A 16,188-nucleotide genomic window follows, 5' to 3' on the forward strand; every position below is an offset into this window, starting at 1 on the left:
GGAAATTCCCTAAGGGAAGTCCCCCTTGAGTATCACAAAAAAATCTCTGATATCATTATCCAAGGAAGGAGAAGTGAAGTCACATGAGGCAATTACTGAAATTGTTTTGTTTTGTTTTTTATAATTCAGAGAGAACCATAACTTATATTCAATAAAATGAGTTTTGGGATGTCTTTTATGTATTGCATGAACTGCAGCACTTCAACAGTGAGGTCCACCCCAGCAATTAGCCATATTCTTTGTTTTGGAAAATACATTTCAGGTTTAGTAAAAATGTTTTGTATTCACAAGGAAAATTACAAAGATGCCAGCCCTGAAATTAATCTCATGTTTTTAAACTTAAAGCAAGATACTTTACAGTGTCTATCTCTTTCAAGGTTTTAAAGGAATATATTGAAGTAACAAGAATTAAAAAGTATCATCTGACATTGAAAAAGTTGTGGGGTTCTTTGTTTTTTTTTTTTTTTTTTTGGTGGTGTTTGTTCTTTTTTTCCATTTAATCTAAAGGATTTGTGAATCTAGAAAAGTGCTCACAGTGGTTATGTGATTTGAAGACTGTTCAGAGTTTGTGTTAACATTTAACATGAATTAATACTGATTTCTTTAATGAACCCATTCACTATCAGAACATAATTCAATTTCTGATTGAGGAAGGGGAAAAAGATACAAGAAGTGCTTTAGTAGTTTTCCAAATTAGAGCACATGAACCATTTTTTATTGCCCAACTGGTAAAGTGACATGCAAGCAAATAAAACTACTGTATAGGTAGGAATCTCTAACCAAAAAAAAAAAAAAAAAAAGGCAGTAGAAAAATCCAGTATGTAGCTAGCATCTGCTTATTAGCAAGCTTTCGTGAGGTTTGCAGAATTTCAGAAGACACTGTAAGAAGATAAAGATCAGAATTTTATCTCTGCTATTTTACCTCCACTGTGGACATTTACCTCTATTACACTTTTTTTACCTCTGCTGTGGACATACTGGAAAGAGTCTAGCAGAAGGTCACCAAGATGATCAAGGGACTGGAACACCTCTCCTATGAGAGCAGGCTGAGGGAACCGGGACTTTTCATCCTGATGAAAGTGAGGCTCAGGGGGGATCTCATCAGTATGTATAAATACCTACAGGGAATGTGCAAAGACAACAGAGCCAGGCTCTTTTCAGTGCCAGGACAAGAGGCAATGGGCACAAACTGGAACGTAAGCTCTGTCTAAGTATCAGGAGGTACTTCTCTAATGTGGGGTAACTGAGCATTGGCACAGGTTGCTCAGAAACATTGTAGAGTCTCCCTCTTTGGAGATCTTCAAAAGCCACATGGACATGAGCAACCTGCTGTGGGTGTCTCTGCTTGGCAGGGGGGTTGGAGCAAATGACCTCCAGAGGTCTCTTTCAACCTTAACCATTCTTGATTCTGTGATTTGTATTCTACACTCTGTGTTGCCAGTGATGCTAGGCCCAGTCCAGCAACTACTTGCTCAAAACAAACAATCATGTATCATTACTGCTCCGCTTTCTAATTAAAAAATGGCTTTAGACGTCAAATAATGCTGGGGCATCCCTCTCTCAGAATTCATATACTACTCAGCATGGAATACTGCCGTCATCTCACACATCATTGCACTTAACAGAATTCATCAGTCCTAACTTCATGAAAAATGACCTATTCCTGTAACACAGTTACATAAAATGACAGTTTAGGATGCAAAGAGAACTACTCAAAGGTCAGGAAATTACAAAGATTAAATTCCTTGCTCAACAGTAACTGTGTGTATATATCAGAACTCCTCTCACAGAACCCTGAACCCTTAGTTTCACAGACTGGATAAGACATGAGGCAGAGGCTATGCAGTGCAATTCTCTAGGCTCATTATCAACTTCTGCATTATTTTATGTGTAAAATACAAACAATCCCCCATATGAGAACAGCAGTCTAGTATAACGAGCTACACAGAGATCTCTTAGCCTTAATGAACCTCACGGTATTCCTCAAAAATATCTCTGAATTGTTGAGACTGGACCTTGAATTGTCTAGAGAAATAACAGAAAACATTTTCTCTTTCTATAATATTCAGCTCTGATACAAAGACAGTTAGAAACCCTAGCTCAGCATCAACAAGGATGTTTCATTGTAACTTCACCTTTTCACTGTTACAGCAGGTAAGATTTCAGGTTCACGTACTCAAGAATGAAATTACAATTCTCATATGACTCAGTATTAATTTCATGACAAACATAAATGTTTCGTATTATCCAGAAAATATGGCAAAGCATATATATTTAAGCATGGAAAAGACAACAGAAGCCTGTGAAAAAAGAGAATAAAAGTAGATAAAAGGGCACATACATACCAAAACAGAGCAAACAGAAGATCACACACCTTGTAACAGCCACCTAGAAATAGGATGCCAAGTCTGTTCAGTCTTGGTCTCCAGAAAGCAATGACTGCCTGATTAGAAAAAAAAAAAAAAAAAAAAGTGCTAATGAAACCTGTACCCTCCTATACGACCAGTGTCAATGAGAAGCCTATGTACAGCTTCATGAGCTATGACATCAGGAGACGGTAGCACAACATAATTGGCCAAATCATGCCTGTTTTCACTGTGCCTGCACAGTAAGATCCATTACACCATGCTGGAATATCTTTGCTTTACCAAAGCCAGAAATTTTGAAAATCTGCAATGATTGTCTTATATAGATACACTGCTATGTTGTTTCAAAGAAACACTACATTTCTAATACATCTTGGCTTCCACAAAAACATCTATTTATAACAAGTAATTGCTGTATAGGCCCCCTATACTAATAGTCATAAAATGAAGAAACTACAATAATTTTTTAGTCTTCTAGAATCAGGCCAAGAAGTTGGTTTTTTAAACTACTTCAAGGAAATGTATTACTATGATTTCTATGTCTATTTACAGAGCAGCCTAAAAAAAAAAAGTTTCCTGTTTACATGCTTTTATGACCACATACGCGACCCTTGTTCAGCTGAGACAAAATACAAAAACAAATGATTTAGAACATGTTATGCTGATGTTTTGTGAAGTAAGTTAAAACCCACAAAATGTGAGCAACGTGTTTAACTTTTTTCTTATACATTTACACTCAGCAGAGTAAGTCATGTAAGCCATGAAAACCCATGCTGTGATAAAGTCTACATTTGGTTTCTCAGTTCAAAACCTTAAGCAGGCACCCTGAAGGCAAGTTAGTAAAAGGTTAATTGCACGTGTGGCAACTGTATGAAGTATCACTCATCTCCAAGAATGGTTCTCATCTTATTTATTTACCTGAATAATAGCTCTTTCTGGTTTCAAAGTTTATTGTATCATAAAGAAAACAACACAGAAGCAGCAGTATAGAATTGTGACACAGTTTTACGCACACATTAAATTTCATACAGCTTAAATCTCTATGTTCTACTGCAGCAGTATTTCATTACTTCTAAATTAATTGTTCAATGAGGCAGTGGTAGATTCTAAACTAAGCTTTCTCAATGAGTACAAAACAAGTGTCAACATGACAAGCCAACTAGTGATAACCAGTTGCATGCATCTAAAAGATTAAAGAACCCTTGCCCTTGAACCTTTTCATCACAGACTTTAAAGACAAAGACTTCAGAAAGCTAAAAAAAAAAAAAAAAGGGCATTCTGAGGAAAACAAAGTAAGAAAATAAAAAGTTATCTCTCACAATAGGCTAGCTAAATTGGACACGCTGATTTATCTACAAGAACTTAAATTCACCCCGTACTTCCATACTCATCAGAAACTCAGGAAACAGCCTCAAGTCTGAGGGCCAACAACTCATTCTCTCATCTGGACTGAGACAACTACAACCACAAAGAAGAGGCTCACCACACTATTACTATCATCAGCAAAACTTTACACAACTTAGTTATCTGGACAGTAATTTAATAGGTTACCAAGTGGGAAAGAATGAAAATAAATAAAAAAAAAAAAGTAAAAACTTATGATAATTTTGTTTGGTCTTTCTGTACATGCAACAGATAGACTTTTTAATTTTTTTTAAGTTTGATAAAGTAGCAACTTTATCCTGTACTTCCAGATTTTCTAAATTACCTCAGCGTTTTTTGATTTTTAAGTATGAATACTATCATACTATCAGTTGTGACATTACATAGGAAACAAAGTTCAGTCATTGTGCACACTGAGACTCTCAAAACTATAAAGGCAATGCTTGCAAAACACAATCAAACATAGGTTAAAAAAAAACCAAACATATTGATCAAAGTCACTAACCTTGTCTCTCTCCCATCTTCTTGTAAGGTAAGGACTTCTCAGTAACTTACCAGGGTTCTAACTGGCACGAATCGAGGAAAATCTAATGCAACCTGCAGGACCTACAAACAAAATGACCACCACTTAGTACTTAATAAAAATGCTACTTTTAAAGGCCAGACCAAGGAAACAAAAAAGAAAATTAATACAAGCAGAAAAGTACATACAATCATAACATCAGACACTGAAGAAAGGGACTCCGAAGTAACGACTAGCTCATCACCCTTCAGTCCTTTTCATACATGTCTCAGTCTAGGAGCAGGCTGAACTAGAAAGCATTAATAACTACACAAATTCTGCTGCCTTGCTCGCAGAGCAGGAGGGCTTAGTTGTAGTCACTAGCACCAGTGTGGTGACTCGCTTTCCAGAAGTCAGCCAGTCCATTTTCTTTCCAGGCCAGCTTGGACTTGGAGTAACTCAAACTAGAAGGTATCTGCAACTATGTCACCCTAGTAGTGACAAGGACAAATAAGTTATTCACCAACCACTAGGCAATACTTTGTTTTTCCCTCTCACACTACACCTTTTTTGTTCAAGCACTACCACAACTGCACCATTCTCCAGTCCCAAACAAGCTCTAGCTCCTGCAGCTGTGCCTGCTGGTGCACAACCCCCCCAAGCTGTGCCATCATATCTAACTCCTTACACCTGGTACACTCAACTCTCTTCCTTCTTCCCCGCTTCATTGCTGCAGAGATAAGTATGGTTTGCAATTCAGGTTGCTGAGGTGAATTGTTTTACTGTAACAAGAAACGTTTATCAGGCAAGTTCTCTTGTGTTCAGACACAAGTTGTATGAGATACTTTACAAATGTATTTCTTTGGGGAGAATGATTTTTTGCTTGTTTGCTCCAGCAAAAATCTTACTGCTTTTAAGAATCTGACAACTTTTTAATTTAAGTGGGTAGGTCAGTACAGTAAACCCATTAGTAACTTATGTTCACTTTTGCTAGATTTACTCAAAGGAAAAAGTTGAAGTATAATGGCCATACTCATTAGAGTCAGGAGCTATAAGGGACTGTAAAGCAAGGATATGCTCTATGTGGATGCAATTGCTCTGGCTCCTAATTACTATTGCTTTCCCTGAAATCCTTAAAAACCATGTAAGAATGAAAGCTCTTATTTTAAGCCTGAAATCAAAATATAGTGGTGTAACTGATTATAAAAAAATTACTGAACAGAACCTTATTCTGTTTTGTGTCTATATATGATAGTTTTCCTGGAAAACTACTGTTTCAAGATTACATAGGATTTTTGGATACCTGTAGTTTGGTGAAGATTCAGAAGGTGGCACTACTTTCTATGTGGTATTTTAGCTGTATTTCTTCAAGTACTTGCATTGTTTACCAGCATTACTCATGTCAGGACTCCCACAGAAATAAACAGCAGATACTGATTTGAGGGTGGTTAAATGTGTGTAATCTGTCCTTCTTTTGGAACAGAAACTCTAGCTTTGCTTTTGCCCCTACATTTTTATGAGGCCCAAATACCAGAAATATAACAACACAGTAGTGTAATTAACTTTCAGGCTGACAATGAAGTAAGAGACTAAGTGCTGTTTAGCTGACAAAATAACCAGCTGATGATCTACTGGTGTGAATTCAGTGTTTAGGGCAACAAAGATTTAGTGTAATGTAAGGCTAAAGCAATATAAATGTGTTACAGTATTTAGAGAGACATATGTTGTTTGTCACTGTAAGATTGATGGATGATTTTCAAAATGAAAACATTCTACATATCATGTGTTTTCTTCAGAATATCAAGCAGTTTGTGAGATGAAAAGCAATTACAAGTGGACCTGCAAGTGGAAGCAAGTTTCCATATATGTATATTTTAATCCTGGCTGAACAGAATCTTTGAAAAAGGAAAAAAAAAAAAAAAAAAAGGAATACAAAAATACCGTTAAATCCATTCATGTAATAAATTTGAGGAGATTCATTCAGCACTAATGGTATAATTTACCGATTGAATAATGTATTTTTTTCACTGTTAATTTTGATGACATGGCAACAAATTAATGCTGGGGCTGAGAGCCTAAAGCATCTACATGACCTGCTCTGCTGTGCTGGCATGAACTTTATGTACATATTTTCCCTAGCTCAACCGGTATATGAAAAGAAAGTTAATATGCGTGTTTAAGTTGCATAAAACATTACTTGAAAAAATGACATTAATTAAATACAAATGCTGAGAGGGTCAAATGATCTTATAAAATTGCCTGAGAAAGAAAGATGGGTAGTACTGAAGATCAAATGTATTTTTTTTACTGTTCTGTATTTGTGGTCTTCCAGTATTTTGGGAAAATCATTACATCTGTTGTTTGCAGTAACAGAAGTGTTTGTTACATCCATACGAAAGACAGTTTTTCTGTCTTTGCAGGTGGACTCAAGTGACAGCTCACTTGGTCCAATTGCTTCTAAATGAGCTACCATTTTGTTCAAGGCAAGAGAAAAAAGATCCCATTCAATACTTGCCACTTATTTCTTCAGAAGAAATTGTTAAGAGGGTGCTCGCTTTTTTGATTTAGCATAACTTCATTCATTGCAGAAGCTGAAGAACTTCACTATCCAATTATGAATTCTTTTGCTGAATGTAAGCTCCTCAGTAACCTTCCTTTTGTCTAACGCAGCAGTAAGCTCTCCATTAGCACTTAATCTGTATATATTACATATTAGAGAGCAAAAATCAACTCAGCTATAAACAAAATTCTGTTGATACTAGTAAAATTATCCATGTGCTAGGTTTTCTGCCTAACAGTTCTCTATGATACTAGTCAGCAGAATTTGCCACTTAATAAGGCTGACTACAGGTTCTCATTTATTTTTGTGTGTGTGGTTGTTGGTTGTTTTTTTTAGTTTACTTTATCAGTAAAGATTTACTTATCATTTAATTAATAAATAAATAATAATAAATAATAAATAATAATAAATAATAATAAATGAATGAATAAATAAATAATAAATAATAAATAAATTAATTTATTTATTTACTTATTGCTTTACTTATCAGTCTTGGTCAAGTGTCTCAGAACATCCAGTTTATTTCTTGTTATTAGCTTTTATCAAATGTCTCAAAACAATCATATAAGAGGTTACATGGACAAGTTAGACTGTGCCGCTGGCTTTGGGAAAGGTGTTTATACACTGTTTAGATTCCATTATTATGCTGTTTGTTACTATGTTAGCTTATTAGGTTCTTTCTTTCCTCTTTTAATAAGGCATTTACAATAAATCATATTCTTCCTCAGGACATTTGTCATGCCACAAAGTTGTCCATAAGGACTGAAGCACCCATGACTACCTTTGACTAAAGCAAATACTAGTTCAGATGAGCTTTGCTGCTGACAGAACTTCAGGATTGTACAGACTCTTCATTTGCTTTTCAAGACTGAACAGACTGGAAAAAAAAATGAGGACAAATCATGGAGGTAGGAAACAACTAAAAGGTGGGGAATATAATTAAAATTCAGTTAATAAATCCAGTATCTCTAGTGTTTCAAGGCTACAGTAAGAACACAGAAGTCTTAATGTTTTATAGTGTTTTGACATTTTGCACCCAAGATGTCATCTTGTTCTTGTATGTTCTGACAAATTAAATCCTTTGCAACATTTTTTTTTTTCAAGCTAACAGCAGGATGGCTTGCTTTGAATGCTTATAGTACATAAATTTCATATACAGAAAACACATTACAACTAAAATTTATTTGCAGTCTTTCAAAGATCACCGTTCTTTCTCAGGCCTGAAACAGTGTTAATTTGAAAGTTAGTGGTTTGGTGGTTTTTTTCATGCTCAGTGCTGAGAGTAATCACAGTCAATGTTAATATTGAGTAAGAAAGGCCATTCACTGGTACCAAGCACAAGATGTTATACAGCTTGGCACATGTTCTAACCATTTGGATGCTAGTCCCATCCGGCAACTCCTTTTAAAAAAAAAAAAAAAAGAATAATGCAGCAGCATGTGAGGTCCCCCGATGCTATTATATGCTCTGAGAACTCTTACTGCAGCAGGCTTTTCAGGGGATTTAAGCAAAAGGAACTTGAGCAAAGTTCCTGGATTATGTTCAGGCATACGCAGGACCTACAGCTGTTGTGGTCAAAATGAAATAACTGAGTTTCTTAAACTTCTGCATGCATACAGGAGAGAACTATATGTATATAAACAGAAACCCCAAGCTTGCTATTTGTATATAAAGAACTTACAGATATTTTACTGGATAATACCCATATCCCTTACTGGATAATATCCATATACCCTATAGTATATGCAAAATACTTACTACTTGAGGAAATGAAACATGTCTGTTTAAATGGTAGTATCTTATTTTTTTAACTATGTGAATCTTTCTGCATCTAATCATTGTCTTTGTGGCTACACACAATGACCTGCTTTCTCAGAGATGACTTTTAAGACTTTTCAGGACGTCCTTTGTGTGTGAAGTGAGATGCAGTTTTTATCCACTGAATTAAGATACTGGACTGAAAAATATAATTTAATTTGACACACTGAATATACACTGTCATTAATTCCCTGACTTTAATCATTGAAGTTATTTTGAAAAATATTCCATTGTATTCAATTTTGTGAAAAACACACAGATGAGAGTGTATTAGCTCTTTAGTTTCATTCTCATTTCAGTGAATTTAGAAAGTGCATGGCTATGTAATGCCATTATAAATAATGAAATTGCAAGGAGCTTTAAGACTGTACTATGCTATCAAAAATAGTATTAGTATAAACAATTTATGGCACTATTAAAAACACGTTGCTATTTCAAGCCTGAATGTTAATGGTAGCTCTGTGACACCTGGCGTAGCTAATTTTAGTCTCAGATTAATTGGACTCTTCAACATTCTATTATTTGTAGAGTGACAGCCACAGGCATCAAGTTTTTCATTGTTTTTGATGCAGTTTTCACATATTTTATTCAATTTCACAGAGAATTTTTTTTTCCTTTTCCAATACCTAGGTATCTGGTATTAAATATAAGCAACTTTGATTTTTGTTAAAATCTTCAGTGCTGCTTAATGTCTCTTACATGTCACAAAAATACTACTATGGGTACTACATCCAAGTTATCCAGTCATTTTAGCTGATTCTAGCTAAAATCTACCTGATTTTCAGTGGTAGCTGAAATCTACCACTATGAACATAATTCTGCTCTGGCAGCACTTTTAAAAGAATACTATTCTACTTCTATATGAAACATAATCATGAAATGTTGGTTGATATATCATTTGTTAGCTGCTAGCTTACTAGTTACCTTCACCTATAAAACCTGATTGGTATGGGAATTGGTTCACAATGCTATGTATTAAAAAGACTTCTCAACTACCTGATGTTCACATCTCAATTTAGTTTGTCCTCCCTGATAAAATTTCTCTTAAAAAAAAAAAAAAAACAAAACAAAAAGCATACATAAAATACACCATGTAATTTCACAGTTTGGTCACGGACTACTTAGAGATACACAGAGATGAAAAGGAGTGTCTCTTTACACAGCTTTAATGTTGTATCTCTACAGAAGCCAACTTCAAAACTGAGTTGTAAAGGGCTAGTAAGCAAGTTTACTCGTTGGTTCCCAAGGATATCCCACTGATGTGCACAAATGTTTTCTAGTGTAATTAGGGTTATGCACATGTTTCCGAGACTAGGTTTAGGATTCTAACTTAGAACTAATTGTCTGACAAAAGAAAGTAGATGTCTGTGTTTAAATGACCCTACTAATACAATGTCAGTAGAAAAATAATTCAATACTTGTCTGGCAAAGTGAAGTTAATTAATGTTAATTAGTTATGTTTAATGTTAATTAGTGGATTAATTTCATTTCCACTGCCAGCATCTTTTTCAGTGGTGTTGTCACAGGATTGTGACTGCAACAATACAATATCTTTGTTATGCAGATACAAATTCATACCTTGCTTATCTCCACTGTCAATGTGGTATAAATAAGAATCACGTATTACTGTCTGGTATGTATTCAGCTTCTCTATGACTCTAATATTATGTTCCCCCCTTGAACTTGCTTCATGACTTGTTTATTCAAGTACAATAAATGATCTCAGATGTTTATAAATACCTTAAGTGTGGGAGACAAAGTGATATGGCCAACTTCTCTTCAGTGGTCTGTGGAGACATGACAAGGGGCAATGGCCACAAAACAGAGCACAGGAAGTTCCACACCAACATGCGAAAGAACTTCTTCACGGTGAGGATGATGGAGCACTGGAACAGGCTGCCCAGGAAGGTTGTGGAGTCTCGTTCTCTGGAGATATTCAAGGCCTGTCTGGATGCCTACGTGGGCAACCTGCACTAGGGAAACTGCTTTGGTAGGGGGGGTTGGACCCGATGATCTCTGGAGGTCCCTTCCAACCCCTACAATTCTGTGATTCTGTTACGCTTTGCCTAAAGATAGGAGCATTAACAATCAGCTTCAAAGCCAAAAAGTTACTTCAGCTTTCAGACCTTGAAATAACCTGCTTAGCATGTTATTTCTATGCGTGGTTATACATATTGCTAGTAAATGAGTATTAAAATATATAATATCCCAGAATTGATATACTAATACAAATAAAAGCCTGGCCCTTACCTACCGTGATGCAGTGTGTGTTTTGAATTATAGACTGGTTGATCTTTGTGACTAAGAACCAGAGGACAGTTTGCTACATCAGCACTTGGTCCCTGGGATAACAGTAAGATGGTGAGTAGAAGACCAGAAATTCTCCACACCTGGTGAAACTTCTCACTTCAGAAACCAAAGCAAGAAAGATCTTACCATCAAACATCTGGAAAACAGGCAATGTGAGATTTCATATTGCTTTGTTTACAGCTGCTACAGTGGTCCTATAGTTAATCTTCTTGTTTTTGCTATCTTAAAAGAAAAATATCTCCTTCCCTTCTAACTGCCTTTCAAAGGAAAGGGCACAGGATGTTGCTTCTACCAGATTTAATCATAAAGACATAGAGGGACACAGCAAACTGGTGTGACACTTGTCGATAACATAATATTGAAAATGCCTTCTCTGTGGATTATTGGATTGAGGATGCATAAATGAAATTTCTTAAACCTTTTGTGCAGCTGGGCAAGGTCTTTTGATCAAAGTTTATTCAGTAATTGTACCCTAGAGAATAAGATGACTTCCTCCTTCTGCTTGTTGCCTTTTCTACACAGTGAAAATTTAAACAGAGATAGTGATATAAAGCAGTTGCTCAATCAAAACAGGGGCATAACAGGATGTTTTGCGCACCTTCTGATGACAGACGAGGCAGTGTACCCTCAAGCTGTTAGTTAAGGAGCAACCCTGGAAGCTACTGTTTGTTACATCCTTAAATTTTCTTCAGGTTGCTGCATGCTGCCGAGTCACTGCAAAGAGGCTGGAAAACTACATCTGAGAAGTCCTCTCTGGTGAAGTGAGGCACTGAAGACAGACGGAGAAGTTATAAATATAAACTAAAACCTATCCTCTGCTCCATCATGAGTGTGAGGCTACAAAATGTGAGACTGTTCTCCAAGAGCAACTGAGTGTAGTAGGCTTCTGAATGCCTTGAAAGTCGAAAATTTCATTTGGGAACATTAAACCCATGTCACAGTTCTTACAGAGTTCTGAGTAAGAAAACTGAGTACTTACAGGAATTCTAAGCATGAGCCATCTGAACTGAAGATTTCTTTGCCCTAAGTGAAGAATGAAAACCTTTTCTTTTTTTTTTTCGTTTTTTTTTTTTTTTATTTCTTGCCACATGTCTGTGAAGATTTACAGATAAGACATTCCAGCTCTAGGAACAGAAATGGCTTCACCTCTGTCATTCATTATAGTTTAATTGGGCACTTGCCATGGACCCCTCTCCAGTGAGTTAAATCTGATTTCTCAGCTGAGTTCCTAAATTCCAACCACACACACACTTTGGCAAGGCAGATGAGAATAAGAATTTGCTATTATTTTGTCTTCGGCAGCATTGCTTTGATGCAGTAAGAGAAAACAACTTTGCCAAGAGCTAAAAGCACAATAAATGCTTTCTTCTGAGATCATTGAAAAATTATTTTGATTTTTCTACTGGACAACCGGTTATAATCTCCTATAACTATGGAACAAATGAAGAAATAAGAATTATTTAAATCTGTTTGCCGTTTATATTATCTGTTTATCTAGTTTGTAACAGCCCTATGCATTTTTAGGGAATCCTGAGTCTTTCATTCATACATTTATTCTTTTTCCTTTTACCATTTTTCTGCCTTGCTGTGTTCTCTAACGAGTCTCTCTAAGAAATGGCTGTTACTGCTGTTAGGTAATGGAAATATTTTTTTGCTCTTGAGCACAGTTGCTTCTGCATCCTATTACCATTTTTCCTTTTCCAGGCTATGAATATCACGAGTTTCATTTTCTAATCCAGAGAAAGATGCTGCAGCCAAATTAGTCTGGATTAGAAACGCTGAGAAGATTTCCTTTTTCATCACAGTCTCTACACATAGCAGAGAAACAGACTTTACTTAACATTGAGAACAGAGATTTAACTGCATAACTGTGTAACAGGCCTAATTAGTCTTATCCATGCAACTACAGAAACAGAAATACATTCTCAAAGCTTAGACGTATGCTTTCTATTTAGTACTGATTCACTTGAAAATAAATCCCTCCTATCTTATTTGCATATATTTAGATGTTCTATTTGTTTAAAAATGATGCCCAACACTTCATGTTCCTGTTCCTGAACACTTTTAGTTCATAACACTAAAAAAATAAAAAGTGCCCAGTCACCAAAAGAAATCGCTAGAACTATTCGTGTGTTAAACAACATCAATGATGATGAATATTTTTTTCACAGAGTCAAAATTCATATAATGTTGCCAAAGTAAATGTCTTCATTTTGCGAAGTTTCTCAGTTCAGTTTTCTTCAGAAGGACCTGGAGTTGTTAAGAAAATTCTGACAACAAACAGCTAATTTTGGCCCCTAACTTCACATACATTAACTGAAACCCAGCCTACTAAAGGAATGACCCAGATGAGTTCCCTGTGTTCCATCAGTCCTCTTGGAAATTCCTACAACTGCAAACTAAGAAAATTGCATTAGCTTCACAGCCCTGCCTGTAGGCAGTGTTAACAGTGTTTCTTTTGGATTCAAGTGACCTGACATTCAAAACTGCCAGTGATGTACACATCCATTCAAAATCACGATGATTAGCAGCACTTATGCCTTACAGAAATTCAAACCAAAATTAAATGTGTAACTATATAAACTCTGGAATCTGCCTGCAACCTAGTTATCAGTAACCAAATGTATTTCATATCCACATTCATCTTTATATTGTCACATCATGACTTTTCCTGTCTATGAAGAACAGGAATTCTGGTAATTTATATCCTGGTATTTTTTGTTTTCCCTCAGTTGCAATATTTATAGCATTCAGAACAATTTTGTCATTATTTATTTCATTTATTATTTTACATTAACATTTAACTGTTATTATCACTACGAACTACAAATAAATCATCACCTACATAGTGATCCTTGCAGAATACAATTAAAAGTATTAATCGTGACAAAGAGTAGCTTGAAACTCTTGAGGTGATACAACAGACCTAAGTAAACTGAGATTAAGGTGGAGAAACCATATTTCTAGTGTAGATAAGACATGCAAAGCAGTAATCCTGTTTTCTGAAATGTCTGATTTTCTGCAGTTGCAGAACATTCTTGCCAGCTCTGAAATTAAACAGAAATACTTAATGAGCAAATCTTACTATGCATTCAAATGCAAGAACCACTCTCCCCCTTTTTAAACCAAGATCTCATTTTTTCTTGTTTTCTGCTTTTAATAGGAACAAGTTACTTCACAAGCACAATTCACCACTTTCAGTGCATAACAATGTCAGTATGTGAACAGGCTAGATAAATCCAAGTGGTTCTCTTTGATTTGAGTGTGGTGGGAATTTCTGAGATTTTCTGTATTATGTAGCATGCAACTCTTATATTTTGTGCTGCAAAGACTTATAGCCCAGGAACGGTTTTCTGCAGCATTTTGGAAAAGTACTAATAGTTTCCAAGTTGATATTTAAAACAGAGTTAAGAGAGAATAAAACTAGTAATTGCCACACTTACATAGAGCTGTCAAACAGTGATCATTGTGGTATTTGTATCAGTAATTCTTCTTGGAAGCATTTAAACTTGGCATTGCTATCATTACCAAATGTGTTTATGTCAACTACTGCAATAGTTTTTCAGAAGCCATACATTACTTCATTTAATTATTAAGAAATTGGCATACTTAATTAACGGGTCCTACTAATAATATACCATCTCAGGTATGCGAATGATACCCAGTTACTAGCGGTGATGCAGTTCAATTAATGGTGGCAAACACTAGAAACTTTTTAATTCCAAAAGGCACACTAGCATTCCTAGAAAAGGAGGTGCCTTCAGTATTGAAACAAAGCAAGAGTGTACTGTGTTGAGATAAAATAGTGCAATCATGTTAACTTTAAGCAAGTAACTCTGAACTTACATAGTGTAACAGAAAAAAACATTTGAGCAGTCTTTCCAGTTCATTCTCAGAAATTAGTATTAAATTTTAAACAAGCTAAACTACAGATTATTCTAGATCTGCTTATCATATCACATCTCTTCTACTGTTTAGTGTACCAAAATTACTTGGAAATCAGACTGGCCTTTTCCCTCTAGAAGATGATGACTTTATGTCCAAGTCCTCGCAGTGATAAACTGTCACATTCATCTTCTCATACATGCATTTACTCCAGTAGGCCTGTGACCAGTAACGATTTTGAACACCCAAATGGATTTATTTCTCTCTGCTTTCAAGTTATTATGAAAAGCACAGTAATTCCAAGCAGTACCGAAGCTTGGTATTCTTGGAGGACTGGCTATGTGTTGACATTTATAAATGTAGTAATAAATTAGCAGTAGTCAGTAATTTGCAAAGAACAAAATGAAATCAAGTGACTCCGCAAGCCACACAGGCTGTAATTGATCATCACTCTGTCTTTACGAAGGAGTAAAGATCACCAGTGGTCTCGTGCATCGTGTACCACAGAGCCACCCTGTGTGTAGAAGGCACCTTGAAGGCGCCACTTGGCAAATGGAACAATGCAAAGGAAAATGCCTTGAACCCCTTCTTCCAGAGAATCCATGCTGGCACCAACCCCACATCAGCCTGCCAGGCTCAGCTCCCACTAGCATGCCTGTTACACTGTAGTCTTCTGTTGCACTAGGAGCCCCAGAAATAATGCAAACTACTTACAGCTGCTTGGATGGGGCATCCTGCTGAACAGATCTTGTTGTGCTAATAAATTCAACTACAAATGCAGAACTTTTACACCATCAGTAACTTTTCTTGTATTTTCTGTCTTGAGGGAGCTGAATAGATGACCCAGCACATGTTTTCCACCTTTAATTTCTCTGTTTGTACCTCTCACTGGATATAGTAGGATCAAAACTAAACTTCTGTGGACCTCGAATATTTCTAATCCCAAACAGCACTACAAGGTCTCTGTCTTTTCTCTCTGTAAGGGTCACTGCAGAGAGGAGTTTTCTAAAATGTCCGGATCTAAGTTTCAGTGACAAAGGTCATGTATTTAGAGGCTTAAGAGCCAGTGGGTTCTGATAAGTAACAGCCCATCCAACTCTTTAACTTGCTTTAAAAGCACTTAGTGTTTTCGCCAATCAGAACTTGTACAAAAATTTCTTTCTGTCCCAGCATTCTTAAAAGCCAAGTTCATTATAAGCCTCAGAGATTTTCTGTCAAAGGTGGATGTAAGCCACATACATTCATTCTTATTCTCACCTGTTCTCAGTTTAGAAAATTTCAAGGTTTTTGGCAGATGAGACTGTTAACTTTTCTTTGTCCTCCACTATCAATTATCAAGCTAATAGTTCACACAGAAAGATATC

The 16,188-nt window shown here is 36.0% G+C and overlaps 1 long non-coding RNA gene across 3 annotated transcripts; it reads left to right on the forward strand.

Annotated features, from left to right (window-relative positions):
* The first annotated feature begins 4,472 nt into the window (after positions 1-4,472).
* Positions 4,473-11,814, forward strand: LOC310901061. Of its 3 annotated transcripts, XR_014585559.1 has the most exons (5): positions 4,473-5,056; positions 6,672-6,884; positions 7,540-7,719; positions 10,913-10,990; positions 11,632-11,814. It is a non-coding gene; the product is annotated as an uncharacterized lncRNA (long non-coding RNA). The 3 variants fall into 3 exon arrangements; XR_014585560.1 differs by lacking the exon at positions 6,672-6,884 and having other exon boundaries at positions 4,477-5,056; XR_014585561.1 differs by lacking the exons at positions 6,672-6,884; positions 10,913-10,990 and having other exon boundaries at positions 4,481-5,056.
* Positions 11,815-16,188: the final 4,374 nt, after the last annotated feature.

This window comes from Anser anser, assembly GCF_964211835.1.
Source record: "Anser anser genome assembly, chromosome: 5".
Lineage (NCBI taxonomy): Eukaryota > Metazoa > Chordata > Aves > Anseriformes > Anatidae > Anser > Anser anser.